The 22,658-nt window shown below is 43.6% G+C and overlaps 1 long non-coding RNA gene across 1 annotated transcript; it reads left to right on the forward strand.

Annotated features, from left to right (window-relative positions):
* The first annotated feature begins 6,611 nt into the window (after window positions 1–6,611).
* Window positions 6,612–12,823, forward strand: LOC110299541. Its single transcript, XR_002378466.1, has 4 exons — window positions 6,612–6,658; window positions 7,637–7,764; window positions 8,350–8,493; window positions 12,770–12,823. It is a non-coding gene; the product is annotated as an uncharacterized LOC110299541 (long non-coding RNA).
* Window positions 12,824–22,658: the final 9,835 nt, after the last annotated feature.

Consider the following 22,658-nt stretch of genomic DNA (forward strand, 5'->3'; position numbering starts at 1 on the left):
AAAAAGGGAAGAAAGAAAGAAGAAGGAAGAAGGAAGAAGGAAGAAGAAGGAAGAAGGAAGAAAGAGAAGAAGGAGAAGGAGGAGAAGAAGAAGAAGAAGAAGAAGAAGAAGAAGAAGAAGAAGAAGAAGAAGAAGAAGAAGAAGAAGAAGAGTATAGACTAAGTGAGCACCAGAGGTCTCTGAGAGACCCCCAAAGGCTTGTCTGCCCAGAAAGAGAAGTGTGGAAGGTGGACCTTTACAGCTGAGGGGCATCTCCTCCCTGTCTTGTTCCATTTAGGGGAGGCTGCTTTATAGCTGGGGTCCATGGAGATGAGGCTAAGAAGCTGAGTTTAGCTCTGCACAGCTCAAGTGTTCCAGGGCTTATTTTAGTAACACCTGAGAGAACTCAGAAGGGAGAAAGAAGAGTGACGTGGGCTCTTGCAGGAAATTAGTGACACCAGCCAGCTGGTCTAGGGCCCTTGCTGGGCTGTTTCCTCTCTTCCCCAAGCTCTCAGGGGACAGCTATCCTGCTGTGGCCTGCCAGCTCTGGAAGACAAAGAGGACAACAACCCAGCCTGCTGTGTGCTTACCTTCAAAGTGGACCTTATGAGACCACCCTCAATAGCTTTGCCTGAGTAGGGTGAAGATGGGGGTGGCGGAAGTGTCTGGCAATCCTCTTTTCTCTAGAAATGGGATTGGAAATGGGGTAATCGCCTAAATGGGGAGCCTTGATGAGTCGCTAAGCACCGGCTTCCATTTTATTATGGTGATGAGGCCCACTGAGCTAACATAATCCCTTTCCTGGGCTCTGAGAGATTGCCAGGCAGCCAGCCCCTGCCCCACCCTCCACCCCAGTTGCATTAGTCTGATGGGAAGAGGCCCTGAGCTCTGTACAGACTGCATTTCATAATGGCATTTAAAAGAAGTGACTGAGGATCTTATCAGGGGCTGGGACACTGCTGTACTGACTCCCTCTGCCCTTTGACGCTGCCCTCCTTCCCTCCCAACACGAATGGGACATATGTCGTCAAAATGCAGGGTCATTGAGGTGAAAGGGCTGCCAGGGGAGACCTCAACTTAAAACAGCTAGTGGGAACATGTCATCACAGAAAGATCATAGGTGGTCATAGGTGGCACCCCTTAGCAATTCCACTAACTCTCAGGGTCTCTTACCCATTCATATGTGCTCTGTGATTTCTAAGGCATTTTTTGGTTCCCCATGTAAAGAACCCCAAAATTCACACTTCACCAACCCAGTCAGGAGTTCCACCAAAGCTATTGACTGATTTGTTTTATCTTCTATTATTTATAGCATATATTATATAATAATATGATACCTTTTATTCTTAGAAATTGCAATATCATTTATTAGTGAACATCTTGTAGAATAGGGTGACTAAGCAGTGGCTGAAAGAGGCGCTCTAATAGACTATGACAATCAGGGAAGGCGTAAGCCTGGCAGAGGATAGGGACTTGGGAAGTAGGAGAAAAATACCCAAGGCCATGTCATCTGGAGCTCACCCTGGCAGGCAAATGAACTAGAAATTCGGGCAGCTGGTTCCTGCTGCTGGGACTCAGAGAGTTCAGCATAAATCATCGCCGTGTGTGTGCACCACTTAGATCCTAAATGGAAGCTTTGCTTCAACCCTCCTCACTTACTTACTCAATCACTGAACAGCCACAACTGCAGCAGAATTAAGACAGGATTTAGACTTGGAAGCCGGGCCCTGGAGGCAGTGCCAGTGTTTCCTCGTTCCACTATATTGAACGAGGTGTTGCACCATTATGAGCCAGCAAAACGAGACTTGGTCCTGTTGAGCACACTTTATGGGACAGGTTGCCAACTTTTGCACAACTCCATGGAACTCCATGCCTGTGTGAACAGTGCTGGCTGAAACTGGGAGACATTCAACTTGCTCAGCCAAATATAGCATGCCTACTTGTAGTCTCCAAATGTCAGATGACATAAGACACATTAGCCATAAACACTAACGTGGCAGTATTATTATACCAGTGACATTCTAGAAGAGGATGTTACATCAGTTTGGGAAAAAAAATTGCAAAAGGCTAAAGTTTAGCAGCCTCCAGTTCCACACTGTACACATCCCACCATAGAGTCACCATTGTGACTCAGACTGTAAGAACCAAAGACCAGCAAAATAGGATGTGACCCTAAACCCAAGGAGAGGCGAGTATCTGTTTAATCCATCCATGTTTGCCCTCCACATTATCCTCCTCTCCAAACCTTCCTCTATAGGACACCTGAGATGTCTCCATTAAGATGGGCCATCATGGACATTCCTGAGCAGGGAAGTAAATAAAGAGAAGAACTGTCCAGCCCCCAAGAAATTCCCCTGAATCCCATGTGCTTTCACACAACAACCCACCATCTATCTGCTCAGGACAGCTAGGCTTAGCATGGCCCTGTGCTGTGGGTAGGGAATGTCTTGTTCCCTCTGAATTCCTATGCTGAAATGAAGTTTTTAGTGTGATTTGGAGGCAGGGCCTTTAGGGGGCAATTGGGTCACAGGAGCAGAGTCTCATGGACGAGCTTAATACTCTTAGAAAGAGGCCCAGAACCAGCCTGTGCTTTCTGCCATGCAAGGCTATAAAGTCTCTCCACTGTCTCAACACAGCAGAGCCATCACCAGAACCCAGGCAGGCTGGCTCCACCATCTCAGGTTTGGTAGCCCCTAAATCTGTGAGGAATGCATTTCTGCTCTTCCTAAGTCACCTGCTGTGTGCTACTTTGTCGGAGCAGCTCAGACTCACACACCTTCCAACCTTGCAGGAACCGCATATTCCCAGGAGAGGAGAAAGAGACACCAAGTCGTGATTGCATCCCAGTGTTCATTGCCCACCTTGAGCTCTTCCTCATGGGCAGTGGTCAGGTCAGGAAAACTGAAACATCCAAACTCTACAATGTCCATTGATAAATGAATGCCTCTGCTAAGGGAGCAAAGTGAAATTGGGAAAAAAAATCCTAAACGCATTCATCCTGCTTCTCCATGTCTCCCTCGGATTGTCAGCTCAGGTGGTGTCTGTCAGATGCCCCCTGTTTTGCATCCCAGCTCCCAAGATGCTTATTTTCTCCACACCCCAGCATACTTTTTTCAAAGCTATTGCTTTTGAGCTCACCTCTTGGCTGGTCCAGTCCTTGTCATTACACAGTACATCTTTCTCTAGAGGGTTCTAACTCAGCCAAGCCAATTCCCAACCTCACCTCTGGTGTCTTCCTCCCAACTTGCTTACCATGTGGCACCACAGGGTAGGCTTTCCATTCCAGAACAACCTTCCTGCATCCATTCATTCAATACAGGTTTAACTTAGCCTAAGGTGTATTGGGCACTAAGACGGTCATGGAAATGTATTGGAGAGCAAGCTCAGCCAGCATCCCAAAACTCTTAAGCTTTCAGAAAAAGCCATCCATCAGAGACACAAAATCGATGTGTGTTTATGTAAACTATGATAATTTGATCAGGAATTGTACTTTGACATGTGTATAAAGCAGAAGGCTGAGACTAGCTCAACCAAAGGGGAAGAGAAGTGATATTTGAGCTAATATCTGAAAAATTAGAAGTGACAAATTAGGCAAAGCAGGCTATCTGGCGGTAGAGGTGCCAAGCCACAGAAGAGCACTCCAAGCTGAGGAAGTTCTCTGCCTTTGGCTTGAGAGTAGAGAGGGGCCACTCAAGACTCTCTGACTGGAACTATATGAGAGAATCTGGTCCTCCCCGGAGCTAAGGGAGTTACAAGAATCCAGACCATGAAAAGTATAGAGTCTATGCTAAGGACTTAAGTTTTGATCCTAAGAGAAATGGGAAGGCATTAAGAGGTTTGGGAGAAGTGGCCATGGGAGCATACGACACGATTACATTGTCAAACCATCATTCCAGCTGCTCTAAAGCGAAAAGGCTAAAGAGCCAGGGGAGGAGACAGAGGGCCACTATGGAGGGAAATGCATCCATTCCAGGAAAGAGATGAAAACGTAAACCTGAAAGCAAGAAAATTAATTTACCAAACTAGAGTTTGTCAGATGGATAGGCTGTGCAGTCTGGAAAGGCATAACATCATTAGATAGTGAGATTTGCCTGCAAGTATCCTGACATCAGTTTGGGACGGGGTGGATTTAGAAAGCCTTCGAGGCTTCCAGGTTGTTGCACTGGTTGGAGACAGAGACATGAATTCTGTATCTGCACATGGACCTCAGCAGAGCCATGAGCAAGATTGTGCTTCATATCACCAGCTGAAGTTCCCTCTCTCTCGGACAGTTCTACCTGTGCCTTTCTCCAACAGGGAAAGCAGATGTCTGGGGCCTCATAGTGACCTCAGGGCTCTCTCTGGGCCTCCTCTTGTTCTGCTAATGCTCCTCTGAGCAATTATGGCCAATGTCTTCCCCACTGATGATCCTGCAAGACTTGAGCCAAAGACATCAGCTTTCCTCCTCATGCCCTCAAAACATAGACTACAACCTTGCTGTTCAGGAAGGTCCAGGCCTGGTTTTCTGACCTGCCATGAAGTCCCAGCATGCTAAGGCTCTAGAAATAGATAAGAATGTCTTCTTCCCTCACCCAAAATCTAGCCTTTAGCTGAGAGGGAATCAGCCAGCCTCTCTTAGCACTTCCTCCACCTGAGAAGTAGGGATGGGTACCAAGGGCTTTAAAAGGGAAATGACATTGCTGTTTTCTCACTGTTTACAGTTATATCAGGAACCATCACTCATCCGAGGATGTATCTTAGGTGCACAGAACTGACAGGGGAAGATGAGCTGTCCTCAAAGGGCTTCTATTGCATTCTCTGGCTGATTTAAAATAGGCGGGCATGCTTTACTGCGAGTGAACTATCCACTAACATATCAAGGCATAAATCTATGAGATGCTTATACTTGCCAGAAAACACATGGCAAAATCACATGTATCAATACAATTGTATCAACCCTTTCCACAGATTTTTGGGTTTTATTTTTTATTTATTTTAAATTGTGGAAAGGTAATTTCTTCCACGCAGATAGTCCTCAGCAGAACATACAACCATGGCTGGATTTAAAATCCTACCTTCCTTCTCTGTCAAGGGTCCTTGTAAAGTGCACAGCCCCCATCTTCTACGTGTGACACCATTAACCAGTGGCGTTCACAGGGAAGTATCAATACAGAGAGGTGATGCAGGGAATAGATAGAACTGGTTGAGTAAGAAACGAACTAGAACAAACAGCCACAAAGGAGGCCAGATGCCCACAAAACGGTCAGGTTTAAAGAAGGCACGGAGCCCAGGGATCGGGTAAGGAACCGAACACTTAGCTAAAGAACAACAGTGGAAGGGCCCAACCCGGGCTGAGGATTTTACACTTGACCTTGCAGGAACTGAACACTCCCTAGGAACACTGCCTTCTTTTCCATGGTAAGCTGGCTGCCAGCATCAGGTCTCAGCAGAGAAAGTGCCTCTTGTCCTTAGAATACCCACAAAGGGTTCCATGAAACAAGAAGGAAAAAAAAAAAAAACAACAACTAAACGTTATTCTGCTACCATGGCTCTTCAATGAATAAGGTCTAATCCTTTGTAACTATACATAATTCAGGCATTTTTTTTCTTTATCTTCCATTTTCTGTTATCACAGGCTCATTCCATTACTAAGAAGAAAACACACAGCAATCAAGAGCGTTAAAGAGTCCAACATGGCCAAGCGGCGACTTGAACCCAGGTCCCTTGTGCAGAATCCGGTGCTCAAGGGTCCTCTGCCTGCTTGCTTCACAGAGTGTCTCTGTCACCGGCCACCACACTGGCTACTTCTGTCTGCCAGCCCTGGGTCCTTTCCAAGAAAATACAAAGCTTCCAAACAAGCAGTAATGACATTGATTATTCTAAGCCAGAGGCAGGGGATTGTGGATCATTTCCTTAAAATACTTGCTCAGCAGCACTGAAGTCCTCACCCCAACCACCCTTAGTCCCAAGAAATAAATGTACAGTACTTCATTATCATGAAGGGGAGAAAATTCCCTGTGGAGTTCTGCAGTCTCATTTTCCTAGTTTGTCAAACGCCAGCAGCAGCCAACCAAGCTGGCTGCACTGTTTGCTTGTCTGTATCTTATTGTAATGTTCTACAGATTGCAGAAGCCCCCTCCCATCCCCAAGCTAGGCAAAAAAAAAAATCACCTCTGAGCCTCCTAGGGCAGCACGCAGAAGGTTCCCCTGCTGTCCTTGGACTTCCTATAATATTGACTCCGGATGTGATATACTGTGGTACTCTGCCATCAGCCATATTTTGTTGTCTCCCCCCCCACACACACACAAGGAAGAACGTGCAATTTATTGTTAACATCCATACAAGATATGTGACCAAAATGTAATTTAAAAGACAGACAAATGGAAGACTTTCCCGTGTGTCATGTGAGGCGTGAAAAGCATTGTGTTCAAAAGCTAGTCTTCCGTTACTATAGTCACAGCCTTTCCTGTTTCACCCTTTGTCACTAAGGAGGTTGAAGTGAAAGGAGATTTGTTTCTCCTCTCAAAGACCTATCTCTCAAGGCTGTTTCTCCATACCTGAGTTCACACATCCCCCACACCATGGCAATCACCCCCACGGTAACCACTCATGACGTCACAGACACAAGGGACTAGCAGAAGAATGAGAGCTCCTGAGACGAGCGGAAGACCACTCTCTCTGGGACCTAAGGACTCCAAAGTAATAACAAATGGAGGGTTTTTTGTTGTTGTTGTTTTGTTTTGTTTTTTAGCAGAAAAGTAACTCTTGAGAACTATTCTTGAATATTTGATTATTGATTAAATTTCAAAGCTTCGAGATCCTGAAACTATGGTCTGAGGCATTTCCTAGATAACCCTACAGCAAGCTGCATGTTTGTTCAGCTGCATCTTATTTTTGTAATGTTTGGCAGATTGCAGAAGCCCCATCCCCCACCCTAGCTGGGCAAAACCCATCACCTGTGAGATTCCTAGGGCAGCATTCAAAGATTTTTCCCTGTTATCCTTGGGCTTCCTATATAATATTGCCTTTCAATACCACGTGGTGGTATGTATACTGTGTGTGTGTGTGTGTGTGTGTGTGTGTGCATGTACCACAGTTTATCACATAGCCCAACCGCAAGCTGCATAGGAAAGATGCGATGAGACCAACAGATCTCAGATCTCCAGCAATCTTCACCCACAGACCTCACAGGTATTTCAAACACTGGGATTTTAAAAATACTTCCATGGATGTACAGAAAAACAATATGTTCCTGGAAAGTCTGTTCCCTACCTTTTCTTACCCATAATAAATGAATTACCCAAAACCTCAAGCCAAGGTTAACAGCTATAAATAAATTTGTGGATGGCAGCCAAAAGAGGAGTGGACACACCACATTCGCGTGGTGTGTTCACCACACAAGCATTGCCTACACCAAAGGGACCGTTTTATTATAAGACGGATAGCTCGCATGTGAGAGGGGAATCTGCAGCCACTCTATGCTGGGCATTTTCCTCTACAAATGGCCCCAGCTTTGGATGCTTAAATTTTAGTCCTAAATGCTATTTAGATTCATCAGAGCTCTTGGAGATGGATTTCAAGTTGCAGACACCAAAGTGCATTGTTTACTAAAACCACTGCAGCCCCACCCCACCCCCACCGACCCCCACTCATGCTTTGGTCTGCTCCTTTCACAAGATGCTGCTGTAATGCGGGCTGCCTTAATCTCTGTGGTTGGAGGTGCAGAAAGAAAAAAGAAACAGAAAAGAGCAAGTTGAAGAGAACCTGAACTCACAATCTGGGAGCCAGAGAGTAAACATTGAACAGTAAGCCACTTGCTTTAATTACTGGCCTGAACATTTCAATTTGCATGTGTTTTAATTAGCCACGGAAGGGCTCACCTATTCTTCTCTGAATACAGAGATTGAAAAGCAAACAGAAATGGGAACGGAAAGACCTTCAAGGATTAATCCTTGCATTCTTCTCATTTTTCCCCCAAATTTGAGGCTAACATTTTTGTGGTAGGGGAATTTGATCTTAGGAAAGGAAATACTGAGTTTGCGTGGTAAACAGACCTCTGTGGTACTCTGATCAGTGTTCTAGCCAACAGGATTTAGTAGGCCAAGAGCCGGAGCAAGAGGGCTACAGAAATGACTGTTCTGACCAAATAACACAACTAGGTCCCCTTCCACAATGCAGGAAATCAAACCAGGAGAATTCTGTTTGCCACGTGGGCGGGCTGAGGAAATGAGAACCCCAGGTTCCCTTTACTTATCAGCGTCTTCAAGTCCTTCTCTTTTATTTGCATTTTAAAAGTAATTTTAATAGTTTTTGCTTATCCATCTAGGATCATCAGTTTCTGCCAACAGAAAAAGGTAAGAAAAATTAATTTCAATTGACTTTCCTTTCAGAAATGTGTCCTGCGGATTTCTTAAAAAGTCAAAATAACAAGATGTTGCCAAAGCTTTAAGTAGCCCTACAAAGGCCATGAGTAGAGAAAGGTGTTAGCCAAGGACTCACACGGCACCCAAGGCTAAAGCTCTCTAAGGATAAAGGTGGGTCATTTTTATTGAAACTTGAGCTCCTTACTTCAAGCCCACCAGCCAGCCAACAGCAGCAGAACTGAGTCTAAACGAGCATCTGAAACACAAGGGGCTCTGATAACTGCTCTGGTGGTTAAGACATCCAAGAACATGGAACTCCTTAAAAGAGTTGGGGCTACAACGCATGAATCGATCATCCTCAGTTACTGCTGGTCCTGTCTTTGGAGGTTCTAAGGAACTGTAGAAGACTAATGTGGGCTTAGCAGGGCATTGTCATCTGTGAGCATGGGGCAAGAGTCCATGCATGGACATATATACTGTGGCCTTTTCAGCAACAGGCCAGTGATCTGGGAGAACAGCTTAGGGTTTATTTGGGCTCACAGTTTCAGTGGGTTTCATTTCTGGTTCACTGGCTTGGTTGCTGTGGGCATAAGGCAAAGCATCATGGCACTGACCGCTGGGCTCAGTAAGTCATGAGGAAGACTTCAAGTTAGAAAGGAAACATGGCTAAGAGGGTGTCTGAGAGGAGTTTGAGGGAGAGTAGAAAGACTGTCCAGAGAGAGAAAGAGAAAGAGAGAGAGAGAGAGAGAGAGAGAGAGAGAGAGAGCATATATAGAGCTAATACCACTCAAATTTCACCTAAAAGACTATAAGAACCTGCCCAGCTTTTTCCTGTTAGCTGGACTGAGCTGTTCCATCTATGTGGTGACTTACAGTAAGCATTTTTATTTTATTTTATTTTATTACTTTTAGTTTTTACCTTTTCTTTTTAGTGCTAGGGATAGAATCCAGGGCCTCATGCATGCAAACGCATCCTATACTGCCAAGTTGTACCTCCAGCCCACCATGCTGTAGCATTTCACATGTGCCATCTTTCTTCTGGTACTTATACCATCTGTGAATATTGGAATATGCAGCCACAATCCTAAGGGAACATAAGGGGCCATTCTCTTCTTGATCTCAGAGTCTTAAAGTCTTCAGGAAAGCTAAGGATTCTTGGCAAGGGCTTTTGTCTCCAAAGTAATGATGGAAAGCTCTGGGCTAGAAGTCAAGAGAGTGATGCTGGCTCACCCTGGCTAGACATTGGTGCCCTGGGGAATTTAGGGGAGGCTCTTCTTCACTCAGACCCCAAGTTCATTTGTAGGGTAAGGGTGCTGGGCCACAAGCTTGCTTCTTCTGTGTCTTGCATTCTATGCGTTCGGACCAAGCAACTGTTTCAAGTCTGTGCAGCCATCATGAGGCTCTGAAACAGATTCTAGGTCTCCTGACCCAGCACAGTTAGCGTGTTTCCATTGTGTTGGGATCCATGACCAGGAGACATGAACACACCACGCAGCATCAGTAAGAGGCTACTGAATGCCAAGTGCTGCCTCTGGTTAGTCTCCAGATTGTGTATAGTTGGTTCTCATGTAAATCAGATAAAATTCACATTTTATAGAGAGTAAGCAAATATAAGATTTAGCCATTTACTCATAATCAGACCCTTAGCATATACAACACCAGGATTTGAAGTCAGACATTCCAATTCAGAAGCTCTTATCTTCAGCTATACAACCACACTATACAGTAGCATAAGGAGCTGCTTGGTGACACAAGGGGCATAGAAACCCTAAAATAGAAAACGTGGCAGCCTTCCAAGGGTGAGATCACGTTGGGAGTATGCAAGCTTTCAGAAGAATTACTTTGGTCAGTGTTGCCTTGCCTGCGTACCTCTGCATCTCCCTCCCCACAGATGACCACATGACCAGCCCCTGGGGGAGCATTTAAGAACCAGTGGTCTTCGGTGTGGTCTAAATGGAATATGGATAATGACCACACAGAAAAGCAGGAGACGGTGGCATCCTGGCTCACTCTGCCAGCTTGCAAGACAGGGAAAACCAAAACCACCACAGATTATTTTTATGACCAAATAAAACCCAAGAGGAGCTACTCTCGTTAGTCTCCAGGGGACCTCGTTGACATCACCTCTAGGCACATGCGTAGGCTTATTCACTAGAACACAACCCAGTTCACAGCTGCGCAGAGATATTAAAGAGCAAAAGGGGAAGGGACACTCAGAAACTCTATTCTTCAGGGGGGTAAACATGATCTGTCTACCACCTTCTGCCTATTAAATGATCTCTATCCCAGAAGCTTTTGAGTCAATTCTCATACTGCTAAGAAAATGTGTTTACATGGTGGTGTTAGCCTTGTGCGCAGTCCGTTCAGTTTGTGTCTAGCTCAGTGCATTGAATGGCTGGCTACTTGACACAAGCTCATCACCTGGCTTCCAATGTCCCTGCTGCCTTGTCTGTTGAGAAGGAACTGATCTCTGAGTCAATCATGAACCACAAATCCTTGAATCATGTATGCACTTTTCTCACTGGGTTCACCCAATACAATTATCATCCATGGAGATTAAACTCATGCAAGAAACAGTGAACGTGTTGTTGAAATCGAAAATAATTTCAGGTAGCTAGTAGGACCTCTGTCCTAGGAGTCTGGCTTACAATCGACTGGCTGCCAGGCCTGGAGGGCATCCCAATCTAGTGGCACAGCAGGGAGAGCTAAGGCTCCTTCCCTGGGGGTCTGTGTGCATGAGGCAAAGCACTGCAATCTTCCTGACCTCCCTGGAGGGAAAGTTTGCCTCTTTCCTGGTGAGAGTGCAGATCACCAAGTTCAGGAGGTAAGGAGCTGGGTAAACAGAGCTGAGGAGAGAGCCCTAGGAGAAGGCTGGCCCCTCCTGGAGTGTAACAATAGGAGCCCTTCTCCTTAAATTTGTCAGCTGTGCCTCCATATTGTTGTTTTGAAATAGGCTGGTAAAAATCAAATCAATAAATATATGTCCTACATACTATTCAATTTTTGTGATAAAACACTGAAAATCAACTACACAATTTTCAAGAATATATTATTGGCTGGCATGGTGGTACACTAAGGAGGAATAGGCAGGTGTTCTCTGTAACTTTAAGGCCAACTTGGTCTACATGGTAAGTTCCAGGTAGCATCATGAGACTCTGTCTCAAACTCTCTCTCTCTCTCTCTCTCTCTCTCTATCTATCTATCTATCTATCTATCTCTATCTCTCTCTTGCTCTCTCTCACTCTCTCTCGCTCTTGCTCTGTGTGTGTGTGTTACTTTATTAATTACAGTTTGATAAAATTACCTTTAAAATAATGATAGCCACCATTTGAGGATGTTTGGATATGAAATTGCATGCTGCATATCTTAAATGCACTATGTCTTTTTATCAACAAAACAAGGTTATACTAGTCCACTTAATAGATGAGGAAACTGAATCAGAAAGCAAAGGTGCTTTTGCCCAAAATGCCCAGCTCTTAGGGGGTGGGCTGAGCTTCCAACATAGACAGTGTAGCAGTGAGACAGCATTCCTAGGCTCTGGGCCTGTTATGTCAACTTCAGTGCTGCAGGAAACTAGAGCAATGATCACAGCTCTCTCAATCAGAGAACAAGATGTTCAAGGCCTAGCTTCAGCATCACCAAAAGCACATCATGGCCCCAGTCTCTCTGGTCCCTGCTGATTTACTTTCACAATTTTCACCTGTTCTTCATAGGAAGATTGGAAGGACATCAAATCCATTCAGAGCCAGATACAAAACTGTACCAGTTGAAACTGGCAGGTAGAGGGGACTCCATCCAATTAGATATTCACACAAGTCTTTGCTGTGCAACAGCTGTTGTGCCTATCCTGTAATGGATGCTCAACAGTTGTTGGATTAACAAGCAATTTATCATTATATTGATACATTTCACTAACAGAAATATTCAAGATGTTTTTGTTGTTGTTGTTGTCATTGTTAGACAAGAATTCTGCCACATGTGATGACACATATCTGTTATCCTAGCATTTAAGAGGCTTAGGCAGTGGGACTGTGAGTCTAAGGCTAGCCTGAGCTACATAGCCAGACTGTGTTTAGAAAGAAAAGTTATTGTTCTTTTAGAGCAGATGTCGTCAGGATCTGCAGGGGGCTTTACTTTGTTGGCTCCCGTAGCTGACAGAGGACTTGTCATAAAGCCCCTAACCAGGGAGTTTCGATTGAGACAAGAAGGAAGATTAGATCCCCTGAAAGAACTAAACTGTTTTATATGTATATATGTGTATATGTATTTGTGTGTATATGTGTAATGTATATATGTGTATATGTATATACATATGTATATATTGTTTTCCCAAGAATATCTGGTTCGGATCCATGTTTCAGAATTAAAAACCCACTTTGAGCATTTAGAAATTTGTAATAAATTTAAAATGACCAATGTTAGGTAAAAATTCTCCCATCTCTTGCAGGTAGAAAATGGAGCACAGAAGGGTTGCCCTTTACCCACAGACACACACCAGGAAGTGTTACGTCAGGGTTTGAAACCAACCACTGTGCCTCTAAAGGTTTCTTTGGAGGTAGGTGGGGGTTCCTGAGGTGTGAGCCTGGAGCCTTAAGTATGCTAAACATACATTCTTCTACCGGGGCAACACTTCCAACCTCACTTCATAATCTATAGTCTCTGTACTACATAGTATAGTAAGAATAGATAGCTCGGTGTCATGAATTATTACCAAGTTATATACAAGTGTGTTCTCATGCACAGCTTGTATGGCTTGTTGAACTTTTGTATGATTTTGTTTAGCATAAGTGGGCTCCTAAACACTAAACTATTTGTTGAATTCATTTTTTTAAGCACCATTTGTCTTGAAACTGTTCTATACAACTGCAGAATACATCAATGTCCGTGTATCCCACTGTGCAGACAATTCTTTAACTTTCTTCCTACTAGTGAAAAATTAATATTGTTTCCAGCATTTTAATAACTGTGTTGGTTGACACGTGTTGCTATATGACATGTATGAATAATGGAGCATATGTTTCTAGTAATGAAATTGTTTAGTCCAAGGAAATTCACAGAAAAGCTATAAGGCTAATGTAGACTCCAAACACAGTCAGGCAGCCTGAACATTAACTAGCTCGTATATACATATAGTACCTCCCACATCCCACACGTCATCTCAGTTAAACATCACAAGAAGTTCTGAGAGAAGGAGACTGAGAACTAGCAAAACTCAGACCTGTCCAGGGTCAGCCTATGAATTTAAATCAGAGCTGGGGAAAAGGAAAGGAAAAAAACTCACTGTTTTGAAGCTGTTTTTTACTAAAATGGCATTGGTATAACAGTTTGGGTTTAACAAAACTGTTGTTTTGTGTCAAGCATCCCATATACCCAGGTAAACAAACTTTTAAAGGTAGATGAGGTGAAGACATAATCAAATATCGCCAAGTTCTGAGGACAAAATTGGGCAAGAGGACTCTGTGTTTTCCAATTCAAAAGTACCATAATCTTCTGATCCTAGGTAAATAAAAGGGAAGGAAAAATTCTATGCTGTGTGGGTTGTGGGAGGTACTGTATGTATATACGAGCTCGTGAGTAATCAGGCTGCCTGCATGCTTCTGGAGTCTACATTAACCTGGTAGCTTTTCTGAGAATTTCCCTGGACTAAACCATTTCACTACTAGAAACATATGTTGCAGTATCTATACATATCATACAGCAACACATGTTAACCAAAACAGTTATTGAATGCAGACATTTAAGTAAAAAGAGACCATAACCACCAGAAAGACCTAGAATCCACGCAAAGGCTTGCCGAAGGGCCATACTCACGCTCCTGCAGATGCTGGGGCATCTTAAGCTCGGCCTTCCTGTTTAAGGATGGAACTCTGCATAGAAGATTCCTCTCTGAAACCAAGGAGGGGAGAGATGTCAACTTCTTGATCAACAGAGAATCCCAAGTTGAATCTTTCTCAAAGATAATTTACTCCAAGTAAAAGATTTTCCTGTTAAGTATTACTTATGATTGAACAATAGGTATCATTAGGTAAGAATTTTGAGGAGGGATGAGTAAGCTCTTTGCAAAAATGAATACAAAACTCTCTTCTGATCAGCCTGATTAGAACACTGACAGAAGGAGGAGGAGGAAGCTGTGATGATGTTTTGATAAACGCCCTCACTCAGGTGCCCTAACATTTACATGTTATCTTTCAGTTAAGGATTCTACACACATTGAAGATACTTTCTCTCAACCAATGTAAGAGACAGCCTGGGGCCCGCTAGATGGGTCCGGGAAATGGGCCTGCCTTTGAGCATGCGACCACGTGAGTTCCCTTCCTGGGGTTCACACGGTGGAAAGAGAGAACTGACTCCCTCAAGTTATCCTCTGACAAGTATCCACATGTGCATGGACACATGTACAGATGTGTGTGTGTGTGCATGTGCATGTGCACACACACAAATCAAAGAATGAACACATAGTAACCTTTTAGAAAGATATCCTGCCCAGGCCTAGAAGCTTTCCCCCTAGCTAGTATGGAATCTATCTATAAATCCTCCTGTAGTTCAGCTGCATACATTACAGGTGACATAATTTAGGACATGACCTAAGATAAGAACCCACACCGAATAATACCCTCAAAGACAGATGTCTATCTGTAACAACAGAAGCCTCCAAAAGCATCTAATCTTTGTCAGACCCTGGTTGTGCATTGGGGGGGGGGGTGAAGAATGATCCCCTTAAGAACCATATTGTCTTAAATCTATATTGTTCTGAAGAAGATCTTAGAATATGAGAGAGCTGGCAAGAAACTCCACCCTGTTCTTGCATGCCACTGGGAGTTTGAGCTAGAATTTACAATGTTGGCTTTAATCAAGACACTCAGTGTCCTGGCTGCCCTGCGTAAAAGATTGGCTGTGAACTTTGCCAAGGAGTTATTCACATTTCAGCTGACCCAAGATTTTTAATTATCATCTAACTTCCAAACCATCCATTCCTCTGAGGCAGCCCACAGAAGATAAAAGCCTCTGTTTTCCTGTAGGTTTCTTCTTTGGCTGATTCCAGACGTGTCTTCTCTGGGTGGGGGTACTCTTGGAAAATTTGTAACTCAGAAGGAGAGCAAGAAAGAAAGGGGTCCAGTCTGAGACAGGAGAGAGAGAGACAGTGACACCTTTGCAGGGTTCTCAACAGATGCTCAGTGCACAGAGACTTGAAGGAACTAATGTTGTTGCTGTGGCAACCATGCATGCCTAAATGAACAATAAAATTAATAGTCCCTAACAGGCTTTGCTGGCATCAGTAGGATGGTAACACTCTTCTTTACTGGGAAACGTGTGCTCTCTATAGTGACCCCACTTAGCTATGGTTTCTCATACAAAGAAAAATGGTGTTCAGTCATAGCAAATGGAACAAATATTCGCTCTGTAAACTTCTACATGCCCAAAGCAGGAGATACATTATCCTGCCTCCCTGATGAAGGTAAGAGGCACCTCCAACCCCCACCCATCCACCTTTTGGTGTTGTGCTATTTAATTTTATCATGCCAGTGATAGTCTCCTACTGAACTTTTGTTGTAAGCACATCAGGCTAAGGAGGAGCAGGGAAGCAGGATGTGATACAAAGAAGGGGTAAAATTAGCTATAGCCCATAATTGGGCCCTGCTGGCCTTGAAGAAGACCCAGTACATATTAATTAAATGGACTGATATGTTGCTGAATGAATGGGGCTATTCTAGACAGCAGGGACAAAATTATCCTGACCTCAGGTAACTTGAGCCATTGCTCTGAAGAATCCGATGAGCTTTATCTTTGAATAGAGACAGGAAATAAGGAAAGCTTTCTTGGGACATTGGATGTTATTAAAAAATCTGTTGGGCTTGGCAATGTATGTGGTTCAGGGTAAGAGTGACTGTTTAGCATGCGTGAAGTCTTGGGTTCAATTCTTGGTGCCCTTAAAAGTCTGTTAAACTAGAAACTTTAGCACCTGAGAACTATTAGAGAAATCTCTCATTGCTGTTGTAATTAAACTGTGCAATTAAAATGTGCCTTTCAAATAGGAGTAACCATTTCATCCAACTTCAAGCAAAAGTTCAATTCTTCCAAACGTTTGCTATTACTATATGAGAGCAATAAAAAAATTCTGCATAAATTATTTCTCTAAATTTCTAGGCAATGCCAACACTAGACAAAAAGATCTTTGCCAGGTAATGTTGGTAGTGTTGACTTAAATGTTTAAACCCTGGTGTTAATGGTCTAAGTCAAAGGTTTAGGGTAGCTGGCTGGGCGCAGAGTCAGGCTGAATCAACAGTCAGACATCCTAGTGCCAGTCAGTGTGCTCAGATATGAATCTAAATGAACAAGAAGAACTTCTCAGTTGGGGAGGAGGTGGCAGGGGTGGAGGGCAGCCATGGGGGGAGGGGAGATAAGTGGAATTGGGGTGCATGATGTTAAATTCACAAATAACCACTAAAAAGTTAAACAAAAAAAGGCAAAACTGCAGTCATCTCCATGGGCACCCATTGCAGCTCAGAGAGTGCATGCAGCTGATGAGAGTCAATGACACTTTCTTTTAAAGAGAAGAGATACCATAAGCCACCCAAAATAATCGAGTGGAGCATATTTGAACATTGCAAAATGAGTGAGACTTACACAGGAATTGCTCTATATCACTTTACTATATCAGCTTGATAACATGTTAACTTTTTAGAAGAGTAAGGTGTGCCTTTGTTACACAACGGAGAGATGCGCTTTAAGCACTGTATGATAAGGTTATGAGTTCTACACGTGAAAATAAAACTCATCTCAAAGCTTCCTCCTATCACTGGAATGTGTCCTCTAGGAGTTCATGTTGGAGGCTTATTTTTCAGTACAATAGACACTGAAAGGTGGCGCCCAGGAAGTGACTAGGTCCTGAGAGTGCATGGATAAAGTTAGCACAGCAGGGTGTTGGCTAGCAGAGGGATTTTGTCACTTAAAAGGAGAAAAGAAGCCAGGCAGTGGTGGCGCATGCCTTTAATCCCAGCACTTCGGAGGCATAGGCAGATGAATTTCTGAGTTCAAGGCCAGCCTGGTCTACAAAGAGAGTTTCAGGACAGCCAGGGCTACACAGAGAAACCCTGTCTTGAAAAACAAAAAACAAAAGGAAAAAAAAAGACTCTTGATGTTCTCTCTCCCTTAATCATCTGTGCTTGGAATGTCTGCTATGGCATGACATAGACTATCTGCAGACATGACATTGGGTAGAGAAATGGGGCAGGTGAATCTTGAGGGAACTCGAGGAGAGGGTCTGAATATGATTCAGGTGCATTGTATGAAATTGTGTGTGTATATAAAATTTGAACATTTTGTGATGTTTAAAGCATATCCAATAAATTTGCTATTTAAATGAAAAATATAGATCATAGACCAGTCACTGTGGATGAGTTTGGACTTCCCTAGACCTCCATTTTCTTTCTCAGTGAAAAGGGGCTAGAGGCACTACAGTCCAGTGCCTATTCCACCTTTAATATTGCATGATATTAGGGAACAAGCCAGGTGAAAAGTGAGAATCCCTCACTGACTTGTCTGTAAAGTGACCAGCCACTTCCTGCTTCTTGTTTTCTACCAAGGACAATCTGATGGGGGGAAGGGGTTGCTGGAATGAGCAATAGCCTTGAACCACGTGACTAGGTCCTACAAACCACAAGAAGGTCTCGATCTGCTCGAGCAATTCTGGATCCCCTCCAAAGAGGAGAAGTCACTAATTTCTACTTGAATCTGAAATCAGTAAGAGAAGTTAACCTTTCCCTGAACTAAGAATTGCACAGGATTTCCTGTGGCATGGCATTCAAAGGAGGTGAGGAGTGAAGCTCTAAAGGCTCTGGTGCCTGCTGAACTCTAGGCTTCTCAGGAATAGTTGAGTATAGAGGCAAGAAAGACATGTGGAATCTGCTCTGGGGGCTTCTAAGGCAAGTTGGGGGACACAGACAAGAAAATGAGCAGTTTCAGGGAGGAATAGCTAGTAAGTGCTATGAGCGGATAAATGGAATTTGCAAGATGAGCTTCTGGCAGCAAGCCTACCAGAAAAGCTTTTTAGAACAAGTGATACCTAAATAACCAGGAGAAGTTTGCCATGTTTGCTAGGGGGAGGGGCAGCCTGGACTGAGCTCCAGAGGAAGGTCCTTCAGCTTCCCTTCTCTATGCCTCCACTTATCAGCTGGGCAGGACTGCTCAGGGCTCTTAAATTTGCCAAGCCTCTGTTTTCCTACCTGTGAAATTGGAATAGTCATGGTGCTTCTGGTTTGTTTGATTAAGGAAGAAAATCCCTGTCTGCCCCGTTTTCATTCAAACACCCACCATTACTAACAGTGAGATAAATGTGGGAGAAGACACTTAATAGTCCAGGCAGAAAGCATGTGGGTAAGGAGGCCCAGTGGGGATGCTCGGTACCCTAAGTATAATCCAATTTAGCTGGAAAGGAGAATGGGAAGAGTTTGTGAGAAGACGCAGGCTCAGAGCAAGCACCGAGGCAAAGGTCCTCTGTGGTGTGTGAAGGGCTTTGGAGTTTCTCCTGGATGAACGCTAAACACTAAAGTATTATAGGAGAGACCCCTGACATTCATTACCTACATTTATTAGTAGGTGACGAGTGTGCTTGGACATATAAAAAATGTTTCTTTTACCCTAAAGCATTAATACTGTTCACCTATCAGCCAGATTCCTCCATGGTGGAGAAAATCCTGTTAGAATTCAATAACTCGCTCACAATCAAGGATTCCCTTCCTGTGGTAGGTTTGTGATGCTGGAGCTCAGATAACAGCAGTTCATTCAGAAGAGGCATTATCCAAATAATATAATTCAGCCTAAGAGACCCAGCTTAAAAATTAAATAGTGTATCTTTTCATGAGTCATGAACTGCAATATACAGCCAGCCTCTCTTGAGTCATTAAACTTGCCCCATTGGATTACAGAAAGCCCCAATCAACTGACCATGCTCTGGCTGGATTTTTGGTTTTAGAGCACAGATCTCATTTTTTATCTAGTAGAGGAAGAGTGAGCATAAACCACAGACACAGAGCTTTATGTAATCTGGGATACAAGACACACACCTTCTATCTCTTCAGACCATGCCTCCGAATGGAATTTTAGTAGGTCAATCTAAGTTCTCTTGGATGATAGACATTCAAGTGAAGAGATGATGCATTTCAACTCTTAGAAATGACCTGAGCAAACTAACCGGCACAGGTTGATGCAGATAGCCCTGAGGGCTTCTGGGTAACTCAAGCCAAGATGGCACAAACCACTCATAATAACAGTAGGCAGGAGAATGGCAGATAAGATGTCTTTGGAAGAGAATAATTAAAATATGTCTTTTAAGGGGATGAACTACTAGTTGAAGCCCTAAAATGGAATTGTTGTGTGATCCTTACTGGGCCACTGAAGCCAGAAGAGTTAATGCATCATGTTGAAAAGCACTGAAAGCAAGAGAGGAAGCAAGCATGTACCAGTCAGCCTCCAAACCATAGAGGAGGCACCCTTGCCTCAGCACTTCCATGTGGTCCTCAGCCTCCAAACCATAGAGGAGGCACCCTTGCCTCAGCACTTCCATGTGGTCCTGCCGTCACGCCAACGACAAGTTAAAGCAGACCCGGCTGGCATCTCCACACACCACTTATTTCACATGTCTGTCTGGGCAGTCACTATTAGGATTCTGTATGCAGCAATGGATGTATACAAATCAGTGACATTTTAAAAGACGTATTCAATTATGTGTATGTGTCTATGTGTAAGCATGTGCATGTGAATACGGATGCCTGAGAAGGCCAGTGACACCTAAGTCCCAGAACTTGGCCTTACAGGTGGTTGTGCGCTGTCCAACATAAGTGGTGGGGACTGAACTCCAGTCCTCTGCAAGAGCCAGTATGTGCTTTTATGGTTTGAGCCGCTTCTCCATCCCCTCCGAGGACAATTTTAATGTACTCATTTATTGAGTGAGTGTTTATTGCAAGCTAAAAGAAGGCAACCAGGAGCAATATCAAGAAGCAAGAGGTATACATTGACCTCGAAGAGATTTACTACTTACTAGATGTGACGGGCCACGGACTTCATCCGTAACACAAGGCACACCGTAATAAAAAGCACCATAGAGAGTCGGATGAGGCGTTAGAAGATCATCACACACATACTTAAAGGATACTAGTATGTCAATAAATCATATATTCACAGGATCTGTTTTTATTAATCTCATTCATTTTAAGGATTAATGAGGAGCAATGCGATTTTACTGACAGTTCCATTAAAGCGCAGAGCCAGCAACTGATATTGATCAGCAGGTGGTGGTGGCAGTAGGAAGACCAGGAGTCTCAGAATGGTCCTGAACCCAGAGCAACTCTCATTAGTGGATGTGCTGAGGATGCTCTCTTAGTTTTCCCTTTGTGGAGAAAGGTAGGGGGAAGGGTTGGCTCAGCGTTTCTGTGGTCTTCGCCCAGGAAACACTTGTTCTGTTCTGTCAGTGTTGCAAGGAACAAGAGCCATGCCCTGAAATGCTCCTAAATAAAGGAATTCAAATCGGGAGTAAGAAAAAAAAAATCAGGCTCCTTTTCAAGTAGCTGTCAGTCGCTGAGCCGGCATAGAGAACGTTAGGACAATGCTGCCTCCCCATTTCCTTCCCCATTTCTAAGGTACTGGTTTGATTTAAGAGATTAATTGCTCTTCCAGCACTGCCAGCATTTCCCACCCTCACATCCAGAGTTCAAGGAGAAAATCTGTCCTGCTGTAGAAAGGCATTGGCAATAGAAGCTTTTGGGAATTAGAATTTCCATACCCAGTAAGCAAGGTATTGCAAGGAAACCAGGCAGAGCAAAAGGAAGTTTTAAATCTTGCTGCAGCTTTAAAATTCTAAAAATGCAAAGCTCTCTTTCTCCTCCCTGCATAGCTCTGACGTGAGAAATGAGTACATGCTGTCGGATACCTTTGCAGTTATCCTGTCTGCCTCTTTGTGAAGCCTCTTCAGTTGCTGAAAATAAGAGATGGCCTTATCTTGTTCTCTATAATTTTCACCATGATATTTGCTTGTGTGAGTTACATGTATGTTACATGCATGCAAGTCTGTGTACCTGTGTACACACGTGTGGAGGCGAGAACAGGATGCTGGGTGTCTGCTTTGCTGCCTCGAGAAGGGTCTCTCATTGAACCAAAAGTTTGCCATTCCAGGTAGGCTGCCCAGTGAACTCTCTGGATCGACAAGTCTCTGCTCCTCCATTGTGAGCTATAGGCACCGTGCAGCCATACCTGGATTTTTACATAGTGCTGGGGATTTGAACTCAGATCCTCATGAGAAAATATATATATATATATAATCTTACCCACTGAGCCATCCCCTTGGATCAACTTGAATGCTTAAATGTGATGAAGTCACATATTCAGAACACAGCAAATTTCTTAAGATTTAATGGTTAAAGAAAAAAACATTCAAGTCTAAGACATTAGTGAAATATTTAAGAATGAATTCGATGAAAAAGAACCAGCCTGCTGAGCTGCTCAAGCACCAATATATACCAATATGCTGTGTAGGATAAGAGAAAACATAGAACATATAAGCTTTATTCTCAAGCTTATATTCAGTTGGGAAGCTAAGGTTATACATTACATGTAAGAACTACATGTTAGGAGAATACCAAGAGGCTACTAAACCAGAGAGTTTAATGCATGAGAAAGAATGAATGTAAACAGAGGAACTTTATTTCAAAGACCCTGAACATTCTGGAAGAGCGCCAGGCTCCCCATCTGTTATCAAGGCTCTATGAGTTGCCTTAGCATTGATGGGACTTACTGGTACAAATTTCAAGTTACTTTGTTTTGTTTTGGCATTTTTAATACCAAAATGTTTAATTTGGTGATTTATTCAAATTTTGCTGGACCTTTTTTTTTTTTAAGGTGTATGTGTGCATGCAAGTGCACACCTTGGGAAACCAGGAGAGGGTGTCCAGTACCCTGGAGATGCAGTTACTGGCAGCTGGAGCCAACAGAAGGGGACCCTCTGCAAGAGCAGCAGCAACAAGGCTCTTAACTGCTGATGGATCTCTCTCCAGCTTCTCATGACACTTTTGAATGCCACAGAACTATCCCCCACCCAGGCTCTCAACGTGACTAAATAGGACTTCAGTTCATTAAGGAATCCCTGTTTTTTCAAATCTTATGTGGTTTCTTCATTTTACGGATATGGATTCTCTAGAATTTTCTCTCTGTCTGTCTCTGTCTGACTCTCTCTCTCCTCTCTCTCTCTCTCTCTCTCTCTCTCTCTCTCTCTCTCTCTCTCTCTCTCATGTGTGTGTATGGTGTGCCAGTCTGTCTGTCTGATTCTGTGTCTATCTTTCATTCTG

Source organism: Mus caroli, chromosome 8 (assembly GCF_900094665.2).
Source record: "Mus caroli chromosome 8, CAROLI_EIJ_v1.1, whole genome shotgun sequence".
NCBI classification, from domain to species: domain Eukaryota; kingdom Metazoa; phylum Chordata; class Mammalia; order Rodentia; family Muridae; genus Mus; species Mus caroli.